General features: G+C 26.9%; 1 protein-coding gene across 3 annotated transcripts in view; it reads right to left on the reverse strand.

The window, feature by feature from the left end:
* by (blistery) overlaps positions 1 to 8,872 on the reverse strand; it is a 759,376-nt gene extending 750,504 nt beyond the window's left edge. For all 3 annotated transcript variants that reach the window (XM_067046158.1, XM_067046159.1, XM_067046157.1), the window contains exon 1: positions 8,784 to 8,872. The gene's annotated coding sequence lies outside the window, so the exon portion shown is untranslated. The remainder of the gene's footprint in view (positions 1 to 8,783) is intronic.
* Positions 8,873 to 9,362: the final 490 nt, after the last annotated feature.

Genomic DNA, 9,362 nt, shown 5'->3' on the forward strand with positions numbered 1-9,362 from the left:
CATCCACGGTCAACTATCTCTCATAATTATTAATACATACTCATATTTCTGTAAATGTGTTTTTAACCTTGAAAAATATTTTTTCCTCTTATCTCCTCGACTTATCAATTTTTTCATACTTTATATTCATCAATCATTTAAAAAAAATTATTAAAAGTCCTTTTGAGTAAGATTTTTTAAAAATTCGTTATTTAAGCCTTGTTTAGAAAATTACAATGGGGATAAGCTAGGTTCACATACACACATTTTGCAAGACTTAATTATTTGGACATAGGGAACCTCAAAACGTGTATTTCTGTCAAAAACTCGAATCCAAAATGTTTTTTACCGCAATAATTCCTCTTGATATTTATATATCAGTACCACTGCAACCCATGAAGGGTAAGTTTTTTAAGTAGTAAGTACTTTGTAAGGAAGTTCTATTACTAGACCAACAGTTCTGCTAGGAGGTGATTTTGTTATAATCACGCTCCACTCCCAGATTTTTCCCTAATTAAGAGACTGAGTGACACCCAGGAGGGCTCCCTAACCCACAGTGTATACTCACGGCTTGAGTAACAGAATAGATAATTATCTGTCTGCCGGATTCCTGGATAAACCCGGGTCCTTGGAGTTAGAAGCACAATCTACCTACTTGCCTCACTAATACTGGTGTACCTTGAATTACCATAATAACACCTCCATTGGTATTAGTTTAATGAAGGTTAACTGTCATTAACTAATTTATATGGAGATAAACATAATTACATACATAGTAGGATGGAATCAACATTTAATTGAATTAGATAAATTATACATTATATTAAGATGCTATTTTAATTATAATAAGTAGGTAAATATTATATAATTTTATAATGTATTGCAGAATTTGAAAAAAATACCTCATAAAATGTTTCATGTATAAATAAAAATTAAAATAATCATGTATTAAAATAAAAATAAAAATAGATTATTAATTAAATACCTGATTTGATAAGCTGTAATTCCTGCAAATGAACATTTTTTAAAACGGAATGGAATGTTACATAAACTCACTTAAAGAAGTCGAAAAATTATCTTAACCTGCTCTTGCTATAAAATTTACATCAGTTAAGTTTATTAATATTAATATAAAACAAGTTTTATAAATTCATTGATTTAAATCTCCGAAATCTAAATTTCGGCACTTCACATCATATTAGTATATGAAGCGTCTATAACCTAAGTGAAAATTAAATATTAAGTATAATAAAATTAATACATTATTAAAATTTATTCCTGATTGAACATAAAATGACAGAAATAGGAGGATTCGTTTTCAAAACTGGTCTAATGTAAAAAAAAAATGGAAAATCAACAGGTTTTTTTTTCGCAAAATCACTCCGCTGTTTGTTCCCTTCTGGTCCTAATTTAAGCCTTAAATCATTCGAGGGCACACCCAGCCTCTCTATGATTAGAAAAAAAACTTTGAACTTAAGTGTGGATCCTAACGTGCTTGCAAATCAGAAACAAAAAGTGCAGTATTTTTAACAAGCATTGAACCTTTTATGGATATAAATTTTAGTTCTTTTTGTTTTGTTTTTTAAAATGATGTATTGCATGATTCAAGAATAAAAAGAATGAAGAAGGAATACTCTAATGATTGAGTTTTAGTATTATTAAATGTGTTTAGCTAAAATAGATTTATTTTCAATCGCTTCATGTCATTACCAGTTTTCGAATTAAATTATTCAGTTTAAATGAATAATCAATAAAAATATTTCTTCTAAAGAGGATTACATCAAAAAACGGTTCATAAAGTTTCACTCCCATTTACCGACAGTTAAAGGAGCAGTGACCTAAAACTTGGGAAACCTAACCTCAACCCGAAGACTGAAGCCCAGACTGATGTAGGGCATTCTGTTATAAATTCTATGTTAATCAGTTCTGTTATTGTCACTCTAAAGGTTTATTTTATTTTAATTTCTGTTTTTTCTCTTTATCTTTTTCTTATTTATTTATTAATTCTATTATCCACACTACTATTATTTTTCTCTCTCTTCGTTTTTTTTTTACATTAACTTGTTGATTTTTTTTTTTACCCATTACAGGACTATTGCTAGTTTTGTTAGGTCTACGAATGCAGTATTATTTTTATCTATTTATTTTATTTTGTTTTTTTTATTATAACGTTGTATATAGTTAGGGGTGTCTCTTTTGTACGGGAATAACCCCCCTCATAATCAATTGTTTAAAAAAAAAATAAAAAAGGGTGTATCAAGCATGTAAGGCCCACCAGGCCGATCTGGTATCAAATAAATAAATTAAAAATATATATAGATAAGGACTACGGTTTTCTAAAAATATCCTTCAGATCTACGGTTTTCTATTCACTAAAGTAATATTTAGCGGTTAATAAAAAATTATTTATAGATTCAATTTGTAAATTACCATTATAAATTAAATATTTTTATTAGTATTGACAATACTCAATACCACGAAACAAAAGTTAATGCATAAAATAAATCTAAATTATGTATAATACTCTATCAACCTTTCTTTTTTAATTCTTTAACATGGACAAAAATTTCAGTTATTACAATTTCTGTACGTGCAAACAACAAATAAGTATTTTTCTAACAATACAAACAATCCGAACAAACATTATACCATATTATACAGCTATATTTGGTTTATTGATATAGCAACAGGTGGCCGGCACAGGTGAAACTGGACCATCGGTCACTGATTCTTCTTCTACGTCAAACAACCTCTAAATCAATCTTGCCTTTTTTTGAATTATGACTGAGGTTCTACAGTTAGTTATATTAGAATATCGTAGAGAGTAATCGATAAGGCATTGCTATCAGGAATAACTGTTAATTATGATAATATTTGAATAGGATTAGGATGTGACGACAACTTGTAAGATAATAAATCCTATATTGACATAGTTGTTACCTATCTTATATTTTATGCGCAGTTAAATGATATACTAATGACATGATAGCTAGCAAAAATGGTCAAGAATAAATATGAGTCACAGATCACTTAAGCAATATTTTCGTTTGAATTAGACAATGGGTATGTAATGTAAACTTGTACACCGAATAAATTAAGATAGTAGGATGAGAAATTTTAGGGCAATATTGACGATTTAAAAAATATTTATATATTATATTATAGCAAAACATATAACTAAAAACCGGAAGAATTCAAGAAACTTTTTCGTATTTTTTCATTAGTTATATTTTACTAGAATTGTCATTGAAACCAATTAGTTTAACTTACGTAAAACACAATCAGGAACATTCCAGGTCCACAAAAAATTTAATTTTTTCTTTATACAAAAACAATTTTCCCGGCATTGTAAAGTACAAAACATACTTTTCTGACAATTGTTAGTATCTACCTTTTTTATTTTACAACAACGAACTGGATTTCACCATGCATAAAATTTATTTAGCAGTTTAAGCTATTGCAAAGAATGAATGCCCTTTTAAATTTTTAACGAAGCTGTCTAGTATTTTCTGTAAGAAACTATGAATCAAAACGTTAGGTTTATTTTTAAATTCGTTTTTTTAATAAAAGTAATTCATTAGTTTCTATTTATGTTTTTATTACAAGCAGTATAAAATTTATTCATAATTCATAATAAGGAATAAAAATTCTTCGTAGATAATATCTAAGATATGCATATAATCATTTATGCTAAAATATTTCTACTACCTGTGTTATTTACACTAAAATCCCAAATTAATAGAAAAATATACACTTCTGGAAACCACACGTAACACAAATTACTGTTGTATCTGAAATTATTAATTGAAATTTCTTACAAACCTAATATATTTCTAATGCTTCTTTATTTTATTATATACATTATAAAATATTAGGCATCGTTAATGTCTAATAAGCGTATATCCGTAACGATGCCTAAGAAAAAAAAATGGTTTATAAAAAAATAATAATTGTCTTTTTAAAACACCAGTATACACTATATCTCGAAGGTTGAAATTTATTTAGGTCCAAAAATATATTCAGAAACAGTTATCACTTTCTACATGAATACCTGACTATATCGATTTCTCATCATTTTGAGAAAAAAAAAAAAGGGGGGCTTTCTTTATATGAATACAGGTTTTGGAATAATAATCTATCAATATTAAGAAAGAAGAATAGGAGATGTATAGAGTTCTTATTTTTTTCCTATTAATAATGAATTTTTAAGAAAAAATATTTATAAATTAATTACAATCAAGTTTGTCTGATTTCAGTGATTTTATTGTTAATTTATTTTTGCAGATTTGGAAAACGGCGCTGGCTTATACTACTCCTTCCATGCTTAGCCGAAGTGAAGGGAGAAAATGTTGCAGGTTAAAAAAAAATCCATTAATTTTTCTTTAAGAGAACTAATCACATTTCAAACCAAAGCGTACCAATAACTAATCCTTGACTGTCTCTTCTTCGACAACCTTGGAGCCACGATGGATAAAAAACCATCCTAGAACTATGACATATCTCAGGCACCCTTTCGTTTAACCTCCATCCTGAGACAGTTCAACAACTACCGTAATTTTCCTTAAGTCGTTCGCCGAATAACAGGGTCTCCGTTTGTGTTCCCACACTATCATTGTGCTTTAAGAGGAAATCTTTGCTGAAAAAGAAACTTCACCGAAAATGTTGATGAATTGTTTTTTTTTTAGATTTATATTTCGCTCGTATCTATATTATACATAGAGCCGAGTTAAAATTTTTTCCAATATCTATAATCTTGTTCATTATATGAAGTTATCTTTAACGAATTCTTTCTTGCTACGTCCTTATGGAATTCTAAGTCATTGCTTATCTTTCATCAATGAATTCTCTATTCCTGCTTTTCAATACTTTATCTTAGTCGTTATCTTGTCTTATCTTTCCAAGAAAAATAGTAAGAAGAATATTATATAGTAATAATATTTTTTTTAAATTTAATATTTACTTTACTTTAAATGAGATCTGTTAGTTAATTTATTTATTTTAATTTTATCTTTCTTGAAAAATAACCTTGACCGAAAAGTTAATAAATTACTTTCTTAAATCTATCCTTTATCTTATCTCTTTAAGAATCAGTCTTATTCCACTCTGAGTCATACATAAAATATTTAAAATTTTGTTTAATAACTTCTAAATTAATTTTTATTTTTAAATTAAGAGATATTGTTTTGTATTTCATCTCTCTTGAAAAATAAATTCACTGAAAAAATTAATGAATAATTCTCTTGTACTTATTTTATTAAACAATACGGGGCCGGGTTAAACATTGGCGTAGTACCAGCACTCTTGTTCATAAAGTTATCCTAAGCGAATACTTTATTGAAATTCTGATCTATCTCATGTCAGTCATTATTGATCTTTCTATATTCATTTCTAAATCTCTTATCTTAATCAATGTCTTACCTCTCTAAGAATCAATATTGTTCCACTCTGAAATCACATATAAAATGTGTAATATTTTCTGTATAAATAATAATAATAATTTAAAAATATGTTCATTATTTATTTATTAATTTATGTAATATTTATATTTAATAAGAAAATAATATGAAAATCTAATCTCAGTATTTTAATTTCAAATAAATTTTTTACTTTCCTTACCATTATTAATGCATAAGTAAATAATTACTTATGCATTAATAGTTACTAATAATTAATCCACTTAATAATTTAATTACCATTTAAATAAAATGGATTTATTAATAGTTACTTATGCATTAAAACATTTATTTGAAATTAAACTACTGAGATTAGATTTGCATATTATTTTCTTATTAAATATAAATATTACATAAATTAATAAATAAATAGTGAAAGTTATTGCATTACTTAGAAATGCAGAAATAAACGCGAAGTAAAACCAATGATATAATAGTTATCGTTGTAAACCTTGTGATAATGGAGGTAAATATTACTTTAAATAATTATCGTCTGCTAAAAGTTCTAATGCACCGAGAAAAAATTAAAATAAACTCTGGTGGTCTTAAAATATTTGATGTCATCTAGCAAGTCAGGAACTTAGTATCAGATAAGGTTTAGCTGATGTGGTATGGTAGGATCAACATGCTGATCTCGCACAGGACCTACTGAACAGTTTCCTCCAACCGAGTTATGAAAAAAAAAACAGATATCAGCTCAAACGGTAGTTATCTATATTTAGCAATATTTTGTTATCATAAGCAAGAATTAAAAAAGGCGAAAATTCTTCTCAATGCTATCTAAATTCCAAAACGTTTATTAACTAATCCGAAATATAAACCAATAGCTACAGGGATAATAGTGTTAATTATTAACGTAATATATAGGAAGAAATATTTGCGCGAAAATAAATTAATCCACGTAACTGCAGTAAATTTATACTTTATGAAAGTGTTATTAACATTTTTAGAGTAGACAAGTAATGTGAATTAGGATAGGTTTCAAGATTTTAAAAACATTTTACAATAATACCTCCTACATAAAGAATAGTGAAAAATATTGTAAATAAATTCTAAATTTAACCAAATAAAATTCCCTCATAAAATAAAATGCCTAATTTGACGAACTTTAGTCAAATTAATTTTTTTAAATAATCAAATAAACAACAATTTTAATAGTAAAAGATTTGGATGATTTTTTTAAATGTAAAAATGACATACATTTATTCTCGTTTGAAAATTTGAAGACAATAACGGTAATTTTCAAAGTTGATTCCTAACTTTACATATTTCACAATTTCATTTTTACCTAACCGATAGTTAAAAATATTTTATATTAGCCATAGAGTAAAAAATTCGAAATAAAATTAATTTTCTCACCATTAATTGCCATTATAACATTCTATCAACCTATCAGTATAATCAGTAATAATAATTATTATTTTTTTAAAATAGAGGCAAAACATTTTTAGTGATATCGTTTCAGCCAATTTATGCCTTCTTTAACTAAACACGTAACGGATAAATAAATATATTTCCAAGGATAAGGTAGGTCTCGAAATTCTTAATCGAATTTTTCCGTTATAATTTGCCCTTATTACTAATGAGAAAAAAATTGTAATTAGAGAACCATTCACCGCATTATTATTGAGTGCCTTAAAATACCTTTCAGCCTTGTTCACTGAAAAATTCAAAACATAACATTTTATTAAACGGAATATTTAATTTGAACAAAAAAAAAGGAGTATTGAATTGAAACTAATTTCGATGTATATTCACAAATTTAGTAGTGTTAAGCAAATTTATATCCCCGAATAAATAATTGTAATATATTTTAGGGCTATAATTATCGTTCTTTTAACTTTTACAAATAAATAAATTAAAATTTATAGTTAAAGAGTCAAATATTCTTTTTAATGTGACAGGAAATTATGACCACCCAAGTTTTTACTCCATTCAGAAACTGGAAGTAGAAGACAAATTACGACGGAACCCATATAGAAGGATCTTAGTCTACTGTCACACAATGATGAACAGATATTTTTCTAATTCAAAAAAATAAATAATGAAAACAGAAAATATAGTGCTGTAGCTCTGTTAGTATCAAGATGTGTTTTGGAGAGAAATATATTTAATAATTGAATCATCTAATTAATTAGGAAAGCTCATAAACAATTTGTGTCTGAGATAAACTTAAAAAAAAATGAGAGAAATTTTTCAGGTTTTTGCAACATCTTATAACATGAAAATTCTAGTTCAATTCGGTTTAGGCAACATTTTATAACACACCATTCAAGAAAAGCTACAAATTTAAGATCAAATCAAATACCATTTAAAATGTTTTTAGTTTAATAAAAAAAAATTCATAATTAATGAAATTTGTTTATCACTTACTATAAAAATATTTTCCTTTTTTTTTTTATAAATCGAATAAAATAAAACTTGACATGATTAAAATCGATTACATAAATATAGGGAACATTATATTTTCAAACATTCCAGAACAAAAAAATCAAAATAATATATTAATAATTATATCCAAAATGTGCTTAGTGATTTTTGTTTAGTTTTCGACACATCGTCTGTTCTAACGTAAAAGTTTTTAGTCCAAAGTCAATATATTTCTTTTTATAAACTTTTTTTTAAAACATATTATTTAAAAAATTATTACCTTAGTATCTCATCTAGATAAATTAAATTTTAATTAAAAATACTGATTTGCCAAATCTATTAGACAAGATTAAATATAAATTTCCAAATAAAATTAAGTTTTTGGTATCGAATTTTAAAACTCCATACTTTTCGGAAGTGGAAATATTAAATTTTGATAGAAAACTCCTTAAATATATTTTTATTTGATAATAATAAATGTATTTACCAATGATCATCTTGAAGGTTGTAAATAAGCAATAAAATTCATCACTATAAGTAATTGTATTTATTCCATATAGTCTGCCTTTGATGTGACACTGTGGGGCATAAGATAAAGATATTAACTAACCACCTTTCTGCAATAATTGAAAATCAATGCTGTCACTATCGAGTTCAGCTGCAGTATCAGGAGAAATTATTAATCACTTGTTATTTTAAATAGAAATTGCAATAACTGAATTGTAATTTCTATTCATTTCATGTCCTATGAACATTTGATGTATTCAGGAATAAATGTCTCCACTTTATTCATATAGAGTCTATTAGACTACTTATTAATCCTGATCTCATCGAAGAAAACTCCGAATTATTTAAAAATACTGGGTAGAATTTTGAATATCCTTTTTTTTTTTCTTCTTAGATTACATATGTTTATAAACAGAAAGCGTAAAAACACATAATTTCACAATGTGGCAATGGTTATATATGGCATATACTTACAGAACTTAACGCGGCGTCGTGTTTGAATTACGCGGGAGACATGAAGGCGACAGCCTACGCTAGGCCCGACGTATACGGCAGTTGGGGGAGGACTGATGATACGGCTGGGGCGGGCCGTCCCGACGGTTCCCGATCGCACCCGAACTATCCCGATAACAACTACTGTCTAGCCGCTATATCGTCTATCAGTTTATGTTTTACAATTTTTCTTTTCAAGAGCTATCAGATTGTGGTATTTAATGGAAATAAAAGACATTATGATCAGACAAACCAGTGGGGTCTAAATAACGTTGTAAAGCTGACGAAAGACAATACTTGGTAAACGAATACTGGAAAACAAAAATAGATAGAAACTTATGAATTTTCGGCAGAACATTTTGCTTTAAATAAATTCATCGATTGGGGATTTAAACAACATACACATTTTTAAAAACTTACTCCATGAAATTAATAAATTTAAGTTGACCTAGTTCAGTTTAAGCTAGATTTAAAAAATAAGATAAAACTAGAAACTTTCTATTTGATACTATTATTTTTTTTTTTACTGTTCCGAATGAAATTAATGAATCGATATAACTC

This window comes from Halyomorpha halys, unplaced genomic scaffold (genome assembly GCF_000696795.3).
Source record: "Halyomorpha halys isolate HHAL.00 unplaced genomic scaffold, Hhal_1.1 Scaffold215.1, whole genome shotgun sequence".
Lineage (NCBI taxonomy): Eukaryota > Metazoa > Arthropoda > Insecta > Hemiptera > Pentatomidae > Halyomorpha > Halyomorpha halys.